The 16,476-nt window shown below is 39.2% G+C and overlaps 1 long non-coding RNA gene across 1 annotated transcript; it reads left to right on the top strand.

Moving 5' to 3' along the window:
- The first annotated feature begins 7,662 nt into the window (after positions 1-7,662).
- LOC138908906 (uncharacterized) lies at positions 7,663-13,091 on the top strand. Its single transcript, XR_011415314.1, has 2 exons — positions 7,663-8,257; positions 10,004-13,091. It is a non-coding gene; the product is annotated as an uncharacterized lncRNA (long non-coding RNA).
- The last annotated feature ends 3,385 nt before the right edge of the window (positions 13,092-16,476 follow it).

The following is a 16,476-nucleotide window of genomic DNA, read 5'->3' as shown; positions in this document are numbered from 1 at the left end:
TGGTAACTATTGGGGAACTGGAGACTAAAGTTGATCTCTTATTACTCGGTATGGTTGATTTTGATGTAATCCTGGGTATGGACTGGTTGTCTCCATGTCATGCTATTCTGGACTGTCACGTAAAAATCGTGACGTTGACGATGCCGGGGTTGACAAAGGTTGAATGGAGGGGTTCTCTAGATCTTGTTCCTAGTAGGATAATTTCTTATTTGAAGGCCCAGCGTATGGTTGGAAAGGGATGCTTGTCATACTTGGCCTTTGTGAGAGATGTTGATGTAGATACTCCTATTATTGATTTAGTACCGGTCATGCGAGACTTTTCGGATGTATTTCCTGCAGACCTGCCGGGTATGCTACCCGACAAGGATATTGATTTCGGTATTGACTTGGTGCAGGGCACTCAGCCCATTTGTATTCCTCCGTATCGTATGGCACCAGCTGAGTTAAAGGAATTGAAACAGCAACTTCAGGAACTCCTTGAGAAGGGGTTTATTAGGCCTAGTGTGTCACCTTGTGGTGCACTGGTTCTGTTTGTGAAAAAGAAAGATGGTATTATGCGGATGTGCATCGATTATAGGCAGTTGAACAAAGTTACAATCAAAAATAAATATCCCTTATCGCGTATTGATGACTTATTTGACCAGCTTCAAGGAGCAAGGGTGTTCTCCAAAATTAATTTGAGGTCTGGGTATCACCAGTTGAAAATTCGGGATTCAGATATTCTTAAGACGGCATTCAGAACTCGTTATGGCCACTATGAATTTCTTGTGATGTCTTTTGGGCTAACTAATACCCCAGCAGCATTTATGCATTTGATAAATAGTGTATTCCAGCCATATCTTGATTTATTTGTCGTAGTTTTTATTGATGATATTCTGGTGTACTCACGTAGCAAGGAGGAGCATGCACAACACTTATGTATTATATTACAGAGGCTAAGAGAGGAGAAACTTTATGCCAAATTCTCTAAGTGTGAGTTCTGGCTTAGTTTGGTGGCATTCTTGGGACATATAGTGTACAGTAAAGGAATTAAGGTGGATCCGAAGAAAATAGAGGCAGTTTAGAATTGGCCCAGGCCATCTTCAGTTACTGAGATTAGAAGTTTTCTCGGCTTGGCCGGTTATGATCATCGCTTTGTGGAGGGATTCTCATATATTGCATCACCTATGACTAAATTGACCTAGAAAGGTGCTCTGTTCATGTGTTCAGATGAATGTGAAGAGAACTTTCAGAAGCTCAAGACAGCTTTGACTAGAGCTCCAGTATTGGTGTTGCCTACAGGTTCAGAGTCGTATAATGTATATTGTGAAGCGTCGCGTATTGGTCTCGGCGCAGTACTTATGCAAAATGGTAGGGTGATTGCCTATGCGTCCAGACAGTTAAAGGTACATGAGAAGAATTATCCAGTCCACGACCTTGAGTTAGCAGCTATTGTTCATGCCTTAAAATATGGTGGCATTACTTGTACGGTGTCCAGTGTGAGGTATATACAGACCATCGGAGCCTACAATATTTTTTTAAACAGAAGGATCTTAATTTGCGGCAGCGAAGGTGGTTAGAGTTGCTTAAGAATTATGACATTACTATTCTCTATCACCCTGAAAAGGCCAATGTGGTGGCCGATGCCTTGAGTCGTAAGGCATAGAGTTTGGGCAGCTTAGCATACTTACCGGTAGCAGAGAGGCCTTTAGCATTGGATGTTCAGGCCTTGGCCAACCAGTTTGTTAGATTGGATGTTTCCGAGCCGAATCGAGTTTTTGTTTGTGTGGTTTCTCGGTCTTCTTTATATGATCACATCAAAGAGCGCCAGTATGATGATCCACATCTTCTTGTCCTTAAGGACACGATGATGCCAAGGAAGTCACTATTGGAGATGATGGTGTATTACGAATGCAGGGTAGGCTATGTGTGCCTAATGTAGATTGTTTGCGTGAGTTGATTCTCCAGGAAGCTCAGAGTTTGCGGTACTTTATTCATCCAGGTGTCGCAAAGATGTATCAGGATTTGAGGCAACACTATTGGTGGAGGCGAATGAAGAAAGATATAGTTGGATTTGTAGATCGGTGTTTAAATTGTCAACAGGTAAAGTATGAACATCAGATGCCGGGTGGATTGCTTCAGAAACTTGAGATTATGGAATGGCAATGATAGCGTATTACCATGGATTTCGTAGTTGGGCTCCCACGGACTTTGAGAAAGTTTGATGCTATTTTGATGATAGTAGATCGGTTGACCAAATCTACACATTTTATTCCAGTTGGTACAAATTATTCTTCGGAGCGGTTAGCTGGGATTTATATTCTTGAGGCTGTTTGCCTACACGGTGTACCAGTGTCCATCATATCAAATCGGGGCACGCAGTTTACATCGCATTTTTGGAGAGCAGTGCAGCGAAAATTGGGCACACAGGTTCAGTTGAGTACAACATTTCACCCTTAGACAGACGGACAGTCCGAGCGCACTATTCAGATATTGGAGGATATGTTACGCGCTTGCATCATTGATTTTGGGGGTTCGTGGGATCAATTTCTGCCACTCGTGGAGTTTTCTTACAATAACAGCTATCAATCGAGTATTTAAATGGCTCTGTATGAGGCTTTGTATGGGAGATGGTGCCGGTTTCCGGTGGGTTGGTTTGAGCCGGGTGAGGCTAAGCTATTGGGTATGGACTTGGTTCAGGATGCTTTAGAGAAGGTCAAAGTGATTCAGGAACGGCTTCGCACGGCAAAGTCTAGACAAAAAAAGTTATGCCGACAAGAAGGTTCGTGATGTTGTTTACATGGTTGGGGAGAAGGTTCTGCTCAAGATCTCACCCATGAAGGGTGTGTTGACGGTCGGGAAGAAGGGAAAGTTGAGCCCTTGGTATATTGGGCCGTTTGAGATACTTAAGAAAATTGGAGAGGTGGACTATGAACCTGCTTTGCCACCTAGTATATCAGGTGTTCATCCAGTGTTCCATGTATCCATGCTCCGAAAGTATATCGGGGATCCGTCTTATATTTTGGATTTCAGTACAGTGCAGTTGGACGGTAATTTGACTTATAATATGGAGCAGGTGGCTATTTTAGACCGGCAGGTTCAAAAGCTGAGATCAAAGAATATAGCATCAGTGAAGGTACATTGGAGAGGCCAGCCAGTCGGAGAAGCTACTTGGGAGGTTGAGAAGGAGATACAGAGCAAATATCCACACCTATTTGAGACTCCAGGTATGATTATAAACCCGTTCGAGGACGAACGTTTGTTTAAGAGGGGGAGAATGAACGACCCAGCCGGTCGTTTTGAGTATTATAACCTCGTTCCACCATTTACTACTCAAGTTATTCTTTACAGTTATTTTATGACTTATCGGGTTAGTTGGTTCGAGTCCGGAAGGATTTCGTAGTGAAATGAGACATTTAGTCTCATAATTGAAGAGATAAGAAGCTCTCTCTAGGCTACAGTTTAGTGAGCTGTTAATTGAGGTCTTGTAAATTAATTCATGGCTAATTATGGGAAGTGCAATGAGCACTTTCATTATATTGTCTATAATAGCTGCAATAAAGACTTTAAAGATGTGTATTAGGACATGTCTAATAAATGAGAGTTGATTGGTCAAACTAGACCTTGCATAAGTGACTAAAAAGTGTCCAGAATATTGATTAATATAGTGGTAAGTGGACAGTCACGTTTAAAACTCTTAAAGTGAGATTTTGAGCTTCAATTTGAGAGGTGCATAAGAGAAGTATATTTATAACAATTAGTGGGTAAAGCCCCATTTGTGTGAAGCCAGTCACAACGGCTATGGGAGTTCAGATGGTTTCACCAAGGATATTAATTGCTTGGTTCCTCCTTAAAAGTCAAGGAATTAAGTAGTTTGCTGTCCATTCATCTAAATAGCTTCAAAAATATTTGGTCAGCTGCTCCAAAACTCATTGCGCAGCAAGTAAGGGGAAAAACAAATTGCATTTGGTGGAAGGCACGACCACTAATATAGATGAACTACCAAGAAATTGCTAAAATCTTCAAGAACACTATAAAGAGGGAAATTTGAGGTAAGTCACTTGCGATCATTTCAACTCCATAATATTGAATTATCATCGAATAATCTGATTAGATTACATGTTTTTGAGGTGTAAATCGGGGGGTTTGAACTTAGGGATTTGAAAATAAGATTGGAGGTTTCGGGGGTCGAATTGAGGTCGGATTTTGGTAAAATTAGTATGGTTCGACACGTGGTTGAATGGGCTTTCCGGATTTTGTAACTTTTGTCGCGTTCCGAGACGTGGGCCCCATGGGCATTTTTGAGCTAAAATTCTGATTTTTATGGGAAAATTATATTTTCGTATGGAATTAATTTCAATAAGTTTTATTGACTGAAATGCATTATTTATAGCTAGATTCGAGGCGTTTGGAGGCCAATTCACAAGGCAAGGGCTTAGCGAAGTAAAAATTTCACGGTTTGAGGTCAGTAACAATTTTAAATCTGGTCCTGAAGGTATGAAACCCCGGAATTTGGTATCATGTGATTACTTTGGATGTGACGCACATGCTAGGTGATGGGCGTGCGGGCGTGCACCGAGGGGATTGTGACTTGATCCGCCCCGTGAGATTGTAAAGTTGAATAACTTGTTGTTAGCTATGTGCTCTCTATGTGTTGTGGAAATTTGACTAGAAACCATGTTTAGGCTATATGTTGGTACTGTTGGGACCCACAAAGGTCGTGTACATGTTGAACTATTTGCTTAATTGTTGTTTGTACTTAGTCACAGTTTACTTGATTATTTTATCTCAGTCTCTATTGTTCATTATTGATGCATCATATCATTATTGTTTGGGCTGATTTTCATGATTTCTCAGAGCCCGAGAGACTGGAGAGATTTATGACTGAGCAAGGTCGAGGAAATTAGGAGATATATTATTACAGCACGTGAGTTGTCCATGCAGATTATAGCGCTTGGGCAGTAGGAGCCTCTCCGGAGTCTGTACACCCCTAGTGAGCATGGGTACCCATTGAGTGTGAGTGTTGAGGGCTGAGAGCCGAGTGGTTGAGCCGTTGTGATGAGTTGAGTGACTATTGCCTGAGAGGCTGTACTTGCTTTGCATTTGTTGTTGCACTTGGTTGCTATCTGTCATTGTTGTGAAATCTCTAAAAGATTTTATATCCGGATTACATGAACTTGAACTATATAAAATTGATTTGACTTAAACTGCCGGATTTGAAAACATGTCTATTCTTTTCTGGAATCACTGAAAGTGAACTATAACTGTGTAGATCGTCATTATCTTCAGTTCCCTAGTTATTATTGTTACTTGTTGAGTTGGTTGTACTCATACTACACCCTGCATTACGTGTGCAGATCCAAGTATTCCCGGACATAGCGGGTGTTGATCCTTTCGTGCAGTTGATTTTCAGGAAATTTTGAGGTAGCTTCCGAGTTTCGCAAACCTTGTCTCTCCTTCCCTATCTCCTTATTATTGTATTTTGGTCTTAGACTATTATAGACCGTGCTTTTCCAGACTTGTATTTATATTAGATGTTCATGTACTCAGTGACACAAGGTTTTGGGGAGTGTTCGTATCAGTATTTGTGGGATTTTGTATTGTATTTAATTATGGTATTTTCAAACCTAAGAAAAATTGTGGTTTATCGAGATTATCGGCTTGCCTAGTATCAAGATAGGCGCCATCACGATAGATTGGGATTTTGGGTCGTGACATGGTTATTCTAGTTATCCGGCACAAACTCAGTCCGAGCTGCCGCGACCTCAGAGGGGTTGTAATGATTGTGATGATACTGGGCACATCATGAGAGATTGTCCCAAACTTGGGAGGGATGGATTTTATCATACCACTCAGGCTAAAGGCGTTATTCTAGTTAATACTCCACGTGGACAGCCAATTAAGGGTAGAGAACATGCGGATAAGGGGCGCCCTAGAGGGGGAGGCCCAGCCCAATGATATATTTACTATGGTGTGGCTGAGGCCACCACACCAGATGGTGTCGTTATAGGTACGATCCCGATTTATTATAAAGGGATATTTCCCTTAATTTGATTCGGTTCTGAATATTGAGGCGAGTCCTCCTATTATGCTCCGCTTATGGGTGAGCTTAGTAATTTTGTGACACACTTATATGTTTATCCATGTTGGGAGATTTGATGATATTAGCCCATGTCTTTCATTTTTATTTTTGTACATGATTGAGGGCTATAAGTCCAAAAGTGACTTTCTATAACTCACTACAACGGGTTTTGATGTGATTTTGAAATAATTGATCTCAATTTATGAATTATATTCCCTATTGGTATGGGGTTATTATGTGTTGTGAAAATTATTTATGAAATTTATTAAAAAGAAGAAAGAAAGCGACTGGAAAATCACAGTTGGCACAATGTGCAAAATACTTGTGATTCGGAATTGAGGACGAGATCCTTGCATTTTTATATGATGTGAAATATTTAAACTGGGCTACAACCTGCGGTGGAAGTTTTATAAGGACGAGGTACTTGTGGTGAAAAATTTATGAGTTTAAATTCTCCCTTTGTGAAATTAAATTTGTACTATATTATTAATAAGGAGTCATGCCTGTTTGGCTTATTTGAATTCTCCCTTTTGTGCATATTTAGCCATATTCATGCTGTAAATATTGAGTTTTAGCCTATGAATGAGTGTCCAGGTGGCGTTAAATGTGACTCGTTAATTCGGATAAATAATTATGAGGTCTTTATGCCTCACGATTTGCTGTAAGTATTGTGAAAATTTGGAACGAGGGTTTGATTAATATGAGGTTAGTTGACGATGCTGGAATTAATTATGAACAACTATTATGACCAGAGATGTGGTCATGGGCATACGTATGATGTGTGCGTAGGCACGAGTTGCTACAGCCGGTTGCGACAAATACCGTATCTTAATGTGAAAATTAGGCCTTATAGAAAAATGATTGAAGTGTAAGAAATTTGATTTTAAGGTTTATAATTGTAAACATGAGAAATAATCTCAACTAAGATGGTGTTGTCGGACTTATGACGATTGCGATGACGTAGGATCACTCGTGATTATATGTATAGTAAGTGCACTTAGTAAATTGAAGTCCTCAGAATAAATTCTTGGCACGTTCGAGGACGAACGTATGTTTAAGAGGGGGAGAATGTAATGACTCGATTTGTCGTTTTAAGAGTGAATGCCACATTCAGCGACTTAAGGTTCCGAGCAACTTCATAATACGTATTGTGACTTGCGTGTGCGGTCGAGTTTGATTTTGGGAAGATTCGAAATAAAAAATTGAAAGAACAATTCTCATTTTTTTAAGCTTAAATGAAAAGAGTTAACCGGAGTTTGACGTTTGAGCAAACTTCTCCGGAATGGAGTTTTGATGATTTCAATAGTTTTATGTGGTAATTTCAAACTTAGGCGTATGCCCGAATTTGGATTTGGAAGTCCGTAGGACAATTTGACGCATTTTGGCGAAAGTTGGAAAATGAAAGTTTTTAGAAAGTTTGACTGAGATTTTGACTCTTTGATATCGGGGTCGAATTTCGAATCCGGAAGTTGGAATAGGTCTGTAATGTTAATTATGACATTGTTTAAACAATACCCCACATATTTAAACAAATAAAGTATATTATTGGTATAAGAAAGCTAAGTGCCAACAACGAGGAAAAGTCAACTAATAATGACAAATTGTATATTTTAAATTTCTCAATGTTAATCCTAATCTGCTCGCATAACTGAGCAAATATGCTATCAACTTGCAATCATACTAGCCATGCCCAACTCAAGCCCAACTTCTTCTTCTTCTTCTACAAGAACAATTTCCAGTTCTTGGCCTACCCCTCTTTTCATCTCAGTGTTAACACCAGTTATTCTAGGAGTAATTGTTTGCCAACTCGAGTCCTTTGAACCGGTTTCTTATCCAACCCATGTGCTCTCTAGCGACCCACCCATGGTCGTGCCAAAGCGTAACAATCAGATGCTCCGTAGCACAGAAAACAAATCGGAGTTGACCAGCTATTATCACCCGAATACGTAGCTTACGATCCAAATTCGGGAGTTATATACACTAGTTGTGTTGATGGGTGGGCCAAACGAGTAATAGCTAATAAATTAGTGGGGGATTCGAGGGTGGAGGACTGGGTTTTCACTGGCAGTAGACCACTTGGAGTTGCACTAGGACATTATGGTGATGTTATCGTAGCCAATGCTGACAAGATTTGAGCTGTCCGGAGGTCAATTCAAGCAAGAAGGCTATGTTGGAATATCGGCTTAACTTCAAAAGGTAAGTATCTTGCCTAACCTTGAGTGGGGGAATTACCCCTTAGGCATTGAGTCTTATGAGAAAATTGGGTAATTTAAAACTATGTACGTGAGGTGACGAGTATGTATTTGGTTTATATGTGCAAATTATATCGGTTGAAATCCCTTAAGTATTAAATTGGAAAATTGTTGAAACTTAGTAAATCCTTGAATTTGTCATGCATCGCTCCTTGTTTGTCGAAATTGTATTTTATATGATAATTTGGTGTGATTGTCAATTAAAATTTATGTGAATTGCGTGTGTTTGTTGATTGATATTTCCTGGGAATAATTATATTATGGATTTTTCATATGTAAATAATTAATTAAATAAGTTTAAATTGAGGTATTAATATATTTATCAAAAGCTTGGACTAAAGAAGGTGTTGTTTTTATGCTGAGTTAATTTTCCTTCCTTGTTGTTGTTTTCGAGGTGTCATATACGTTGTGTGGAGCCTTGGGCTATTTGCTGTGAAATAAATTGATTTTGTTGTATTTTTGAATTGGTTGTGGTCTATGGGCAATTTATAATATGAAATGTGGTTTTGTGTTGTCGTAGTAATATCCGTGTTAATTGTTGTGTTATTTGGGTTACTGTTATGCGACGGATAAGGGTGGCATTCCACTGTTGATATTATGGGGGTATAAGGGTGGCATTTCAATGTGATTATTTGTGTTGGGATATTGTCTGGACGGAGTGATAAGGGTGGCTATTGGAGCGATAAGGGTGGCTATTAATATTGTCAGGGCGGAGGGATAAGGGAGGCTATTATAAGAGTGATAAGGGTGGCTATAGGAGAGATAAATGTGGCTAGTATCGGGGATGATATGTGATGATGTGGGATTATTGTGTTCGTAATTTTTATGTGATGTTGTAATTTTTCGTGTGGTTATCATTATATCTTGTGCAACTTGTCTTATTGTTTCGGTAAATTTGATAATAGCTTGAGCTATGTTGAAAATTTGAGCCTGTGGCTATTGCCGGGCAGGTAATATTATATGGGATCGGGTTGCACGCTGCAACAGATAAGAAATGTGGGCACGATGTGCCGGAAAAAATATGATGATTTTATTTCTGGCACGTGAACTGTCTGTGCAGATGTGATATGAAAAGTGGGCACGAGGTGCCGGAAAAATATGATGATTTAATTATGGGCACGAAGTGCCATGAATATATAAAAGTGGGCCGAGACCCGTATTTTATGATTTTGAAAGGAGGTGTCACAGGGTGACTTTTATTGGAAAGATATTTATTGAAAGGAATTATATTTGAAAGAGATTTATTTGAAAGAATTATATTGTAAAGATATTTATTTGAAAGAATTATATTTGAAAGAGATTTATTTGAAAGATATTTAGTGAAGGGAGTATATTCGAAATATATTTATTGGAAAGTATTATATCCTGAAGATTATTATTTGAAAAACAAATAAGTTTAAAATTTATATTTGAAGGACTTGATTAATTGGTTATACTTGTATTCATTATTTGTTGAGCAATATTTATGATGTTCTTGTTTTCCTGCTGTGTATATCACTCGTTGATTATTGTTGCCATCATTGTTATTTATTTCCTATTATTTTTGTATACTATATTGCTCAGGTTATTAGACTAGTGAGTGTCTTGACTGTAACTCGTCACTACTCCAATGAGGTTAGTCTTGATACTTACTAGGTACCGACTATGGTGTACTCATTCTACACTTTTGTACATTTTTGTGCGGAGCCAGGTATTGGAGATATCAGACTCGGACATAGTTAGAGTGTGATCGCAAAGATTCAAGGTAGAGCTGCTTGGTCGTCCCAGTCCCTTGGAGTCTTTCCATTTTATTGTACTGTTAATTATTAATCAAACAGTATTGAGTATTCGATCCTTGAGATCATTTCATGTATTCACTTAGAGTTCGTGACTAGTATTACCAGTCTTGGGAGTTTGTTTGAATATTTTCGATGTTGGTTTTGACACTTGTATTAATTTATATTTTTAAAAAATGGCTTGAATTGTTGTTATAGTCGGCATACCTAGTCTTAGAGACTAAGTTCCATCACGATACTTGTGGTGGAATTTTTATGGTCTTGACAAGTTTGTATCAGAGCTCTAGATTCATAGGTTCTACGAGTCACGAACGAGTCTATCAGAGTCTTGCGGATCGGTACGGAGATGTCTATACTTATCTTCGAGAGGCTACAGAACTGTTAGGAAATTTTCACTTCTTTCATTCATGTCGTGCGAAATTTGTTGAATTTGGAATTTGAGCCTTTGTATCTCTATTCTCTCACAGATAGTGAGGACACGTGCTATCGGATCAACTGACTAGTCACCCGCGCATTTTGCTAGGGCCGCAAGAGGCCGAGGAAGGGCACGTGTCGCGACTAGAGCACCTGTCAAAACAACAGTTGAGGAGCCACCAGTAGCTCCAGTTGGGGGACAGGTACCAGAAGCACCTGTTGTTACCCCCGGACTTCAGGAGACTTTAGCACAGTTCCTGAGTATGTTTGGTATATTAACTCAGGCGCGATTGATCTCTGTTGCACCAAATATTTCACAGATTAGGGAAGTAGCTCAGACTCCTACCACGACTCCAAAGAAGCAGGTTCACATTGGTGAGGTTTCGGGTGTAGTATCGGTACAACTTGTTATTCCGGTTCAACCTGAGGTCAGGCCAGAGGCATCAGAAAAGAACAAAAGAGACTTGAGATATTTAATAGGTATAGTACACCTACATTTAGTGGCACATCTACTGAGGATGCTCAGGGATTTCTAGAAAAGTGTCATAGTATTCTCCACACCATGGGTATTGTGGAAGTGAGCGGAGTTACCTTTACCACATTTTAGCTGTCAGGAGCAGCGTACCAGTGGTGGTAAGTCTATGAAGAAGGTAGAACAGGTGATGCAATACCACCTACTTGGGCTCAATTTTCAGAGATGTTTTTGAAAGAGTTTGTTCCCCACTCTCCGAGATGCACGGTGTACAGAGTTTGAACGGTTGCATCAGGGCACTATGATAGCGTCAGAATATGCTATCAGGTTCAGTGAGTTAGCCCGTCATGCACCTATCTTGGTACCTACAGTCAGATAGAGGGTCCGCAGATTCATTGAGGGGCTTGATTATGATCTTAAAATATGCATGGCTCGAGAGTTACAAACTGATACTCCATTTCAGAAAGTAGTGGAGATTGCGAGGAGGATTGAGGGTGTTCAAGGTGAGGAAATGGAGTCTAAGCAGGCTCGAGCAGTCGGTCAGCTTAGTCCATACATCAGATTACTCTACTTCTCCAGTAAGTTCTTATAGTACACCACCAACACAAAATTCTTACAATGATTTGAAACGAACCGGCAGGTCGTTTTGAGTATTATAACCTCGTTCTGCCATTTACTGCTCAAGTTATTCTTTACAGTTATTTTATGACTTATCAGGTTAGTTGGTTCGGGTCCATAAAGATTTCAGAGTGAAATGAGACACATAGTCTCATAATTTAAGAGATAAGAAGGTCTCTCTAGGCTACAGTTTAGTGAGCTGTTAATTGAGGTCTTGTAAATTAATTCATGGCTAATTATGGGAAGTGCAATGAGCACTTTCATTATATTGTCTATAATAGCTGCAATAAAGACTTTAAAGATGTGTATTACGACATGTCTAATAAATGAGAGTTGATTGGTCAAACTAGACCTTGCATATGTGACTAAAAAGTGTCCAGAATATTGATTAATATAGTGGTAAGTGGAGAACCACGTTTAAAACTCTTAAAGTGAGATTTTGAGCTACAATTTGAGGGGTGCATAAGATAAGTATATTTATAACAATTAGTGGGTAAAGCCCCACTTGTGTGAAGCCAGTCACAACGGCTTTGGGAGTTCAGATGGTTTCACCAAGGATATTAATTACTTGGTTCCTCCTTAAAAGTCAAGGAATTAAGTGGTCTGCTGTCCATTCATCTAAATTGCTTCAAAAAGATTTGGCCAGCTGCTCCAAAACTCATTGCGCAGCAAGTAAGGGGAAAAACAAATTGCATTTGGTGGAAGGCACGGCCACTACTATAGATGAACTACCAAGAAACTGCTAGAATCTTCAAGAACACTATAATGAGGGAAACTTGAGGTAAGTCACTTGTGATCATTTCAACTCCATAATATTGAATTATCATCGAATAATCCGACTAGATTACATGTTTTTGAGGTGTAAATCGGGGGGTTTGAACTTAGGAATTTGAAAATAAGATTTGAGGTTTTCGGGGTCGAGTTGAGGTCGGATTTTGGTAAAATTAGTATGGTTAGATTCATGGTTGAATAGGCTTCCTGATTTTGTAACTTTTGTCGTGTTCTGAGACGTGGGTCCCACGGGCGATGTTTGAGCTAAAATTCAAAATTTTATGGGAAAATTGTATTTTCATATGGAATTAATTCCAATAAATTTTATTGACTGAAACGCATTATTTGTGGCTAGATTCCAGGCGTTTGGAGGCCAATTCACAAGGTAAGGGCTTAGCGAAATAAAATTTTCAAGGTTTGAGATAAGTAACAGTTTTAAATCCGGTCCTGAGGGTATGAAACCCCGGAATTTTGTATCATGTGATTACTTTGGAGGTGACGCACATGCTAGGTGACGGGTATGCACCGAGAGGATTGTGACTTGATCCGCCCTGTGAGACTGTAAAGTTGAATAACTTGTTGTTAGCTATGTACTCTCTATGTGTTGTAGAAATTTGACTAAAAATCATGTTTAGTCTATATGTTGGTAATGTTGGGACCCACAGAGGTCGTGTACATGTTGAACTATCTGCTTAATTGTTGTTTGTAGTTAGTCACAGTTTACTTGATTATTTTATCTCAATCTCTATTATTCATTATTTATGCATCATATCATTGTTGTTTGGGTTGGTTTTCATGATTTCTGAGAGCCCGAAAGACTAGAGAGATTTATGACTGAGCAAGGTCGAGGGCCTGATTGTGAGATATATTATTACAGCACGTGAGTTGTCCGTGCATACTATAGAGCTTGGGCTGTAGGAGCCCCTTCAGAGTCTGTACACCCCCAGTAAGCACGTGTACCTATTGAGTGTGAGTGTTGAGGGATGAGAGCCGAGTGGGTGAGCCGTTGTGATGAGTTGAGTGATTGTTGCCTGAGAGGTTGTACTTGCTTTGCATTTGTTGTTGCACTTGGTTATTATCACAACCCAATTTCTCCTCTGTTGGGTATCGTGATGGCACCTAGTCTTAGGGACTAGGTAAGCCTAATATTTACTGAGTAACAACAATAACAAAAGAAATCTAACAGTCTCGATATAGAAATCTTTACAAAATTTATAATTTCCCAAAACTGGTAGTACAAGTCATAAGCTCTACAGAGTTTACTATCACTTCTAAATACAATTGTTCGGAAGTAAGTAAAAACAGTGTAAATACAAAATAGGAAGGTGACTCCGAAGCCTGTGAACACAGCGGCAAGTTTACCTTGAGTCTCCTCAGTAAAGATCCGCATATCTACTAACGATCGATACCTGGATCTGCACAAAAATGTGCAGAAGAGTAGAATGAGCATACCACAGCGGTGCCCAGTAAGTATCAAGACTAACATCGGTGAAGTAGTGATGAGGACTAGTCAAGACACCCACTAGAATAATAAACTGAACAAGTATAAGTATGGGGATGACAGAACATGACATCTATCTAAGGAACTCGCGATATGGCTAACGACATAACAACTGCAATAAGGAAGAAAAAATAGCAAATAATAGCGAAACACCAGAATAAGACACATAAGAATGAACGGAAACACAACCCATTACCGAAATATCACAATACAGTAAAGGCAAGTAGTAACTCAACAACTGCAATAGTTTTCACATCAGGTCTCAGCCAACAAACCCCAATAAATTAGTCAAATCCTTTAAGTGGAAACTTTCACCCGTAAGTTTTCTTTTTTAAATTGAGGTCTTTAGAATATAATCCTTTTCAATAAGAAATTATTTTTGAAATATACTTCTTTCAAATAAATATCTTTCAAACATAGTTCTTTCAAGATAAAAACCTTTCAAATATAAACTTTTCAAATAACTAGCCTTTAAACATAGTTATTTCAAGTATAACCCCTTTCAAATAAATATTCTTCAAACATAGTTTCTTCAAGATAAATACTTTTCAAATATAAACTTTTCAAGTAATATCCTTTGAGTATAAGTCACCCTGTGACACCTAAGCATAGAAGATTAGCAGCTCCGAACACAGATATAACCACAGGAGAAATCTACCGGGATACCGTCCCGTAGTCCCGAATTAATCATGCAGTACGGAAGGGATCTCACGGAATACGTCTGTAAGGGGATCTCCCGGAATACGTCCGTAGTCCCAAAATAAATATACAGTGCTGGAGGATCTCCCGGAATACGTCCGTAGTCCCAAAATAAATATGCAAGATAAGGGGATCTCCTAGAATACGTCCGTAGTCCCAATTTAAATATGTAGTGCTAGGGGATCTCTCAGAATACGTCCGTATCCCAATTAAATATGCAGTGCTAGGGGATCTCCCTGAATACGTCCGTAGTCTATTTTTAAATATGCAGCGCAAACAACAGAGATAACAACTATAACACGACAGAAACCTCGTACATCACCACAACAAGTACAAAAGCAACAATGACAGAGATGCAAAGTACGACGAACAAATCAACTCAAGAACTCAAATCACAAGAACGGTAGAACTCATTCACAAGGAATAACCACAGTAAAGAATGCTAGGCACAAGGAGAACAACTTAACAAGGGAAAACAAAACAAAAATGTAGCAACGATTTCACAATATTCAAGTCAACAATAAGAAGCCAACACGAGTCAAATAATTTCAAATAATGGCAAGTCAACTAAGATATAGGTTATCTAAACTCCTTTTGAGGTTGAGCAATTACGAGGAATATTCAACAGTTCAAGTAAGGATAAGCAACGGAAGATAATCATAACTCCAATTAAGACTAAATAATTATAGGATGAGAAAATAATGATTTCAATTAAAGATAAGCACTTATGAAAAATATAGCACGACGACAGATGAGATAAAATCTTTAGTTAAGTCGAATAAGGGTCAAATAGACAGTAAGAGTAAATCCTAAAGCACTTATCTCTAATCAAAGCATGTAAATGTGAAACTAGCAAATAGGAATTCCAGCGTATCAAGAACAACATCATACACGGTGAATATAAGGACATAAGAATCCTAAAAGGCTAACTTTCCACAAATAAGTCCGAGTACGCACTCGCCACCTCGCGTACACAGACTACAATCAACATAGATGACTCAAATCCTAAGGGGTAGTTCCCCCACACAAGGATAGGCAATATACTTACCTTTTTGAAGTTATGCCAATATTTCATAATCACCTTCTTGCTTGAATTGACCTCCGGACCGCTCAAATCTATTCAAATAATTTGTATAACTTCATTAAAATTTATCGGAAATAATTCCGGATAATAATACGTCGACTTAAAAAAATTTATTCCAAAAGGTCAACAAAAGCCAATGCGGAACTTGTTTCTCGGAACACGACATAATATTCACGAAATCCGAACACCCATTCCGATACGAGTTCAACCATACCAATTTTATCGAATTCCAATAACAACTCGACCTCCAAATCTTAGATTTTCGTTTTTGGAACTTCCATTTAAATTCGAATTAAACAATAAATATAATCGTAGATTCATAAAATATAATCAATTTAGGATATAGAACACTTACCCCAACCAAGCTTGTGAAGAATCCCTCCAGAATCGCCCAAATTCGAGATCCAAAAATCCCAAAACGAAAATGGCGAAATGACCATTTTTGGTCTTTAACATTCTACCCAGTTTGCGCACCTGCGGACCATTTTATCGCACTTGCGAGTTCACTTTGGCGAGCCAATTCTCGCTTCTGCGACATCCACTACCAACAAACACATCCCACCTACGGAATCCTTTTCGCTCCTGCGCATTCGTAGGTGCAATGCAACATGCGCATCTGCGCAAATAGCCGCTTCTGCGCCTTCTTTTCCCGCTTCTGCGGTTCCGCAGGTGCGGGATTTTCTTCGCACCTGCGACCACTACCATGCCCTTCCATCTTCGCTTCTGCGATGGCTCCCTCACTGCTGCATGCCCAAAATTCCGCAGGTGCGATTCCAACAGCGGCTGCCATTTTCCAACAGCTTCTTGCAAGTCCGAATTGTTCCGTTAA

This window comes from Nicotiana tomentosiformis, chromosome 4, assembly GCF_000390325.3.
Source record: "Nicotiana tomentosiformis chromosome 4, ASM39032v3, whole genome shotgun sequence".
NCBI classification, from domain to species: domain Eukaryota; kingdom Viridiplantae; phylum Streptophyta; class Magnoliopsida; order Solanales; family Solanaceae; genus Nicotiana; species Nicotiana tomentosiformis.
Note: the sequence above shows the minus strand (reverse complement) of the source record. Positions and strands in the feature narration are given on the sequence as shown.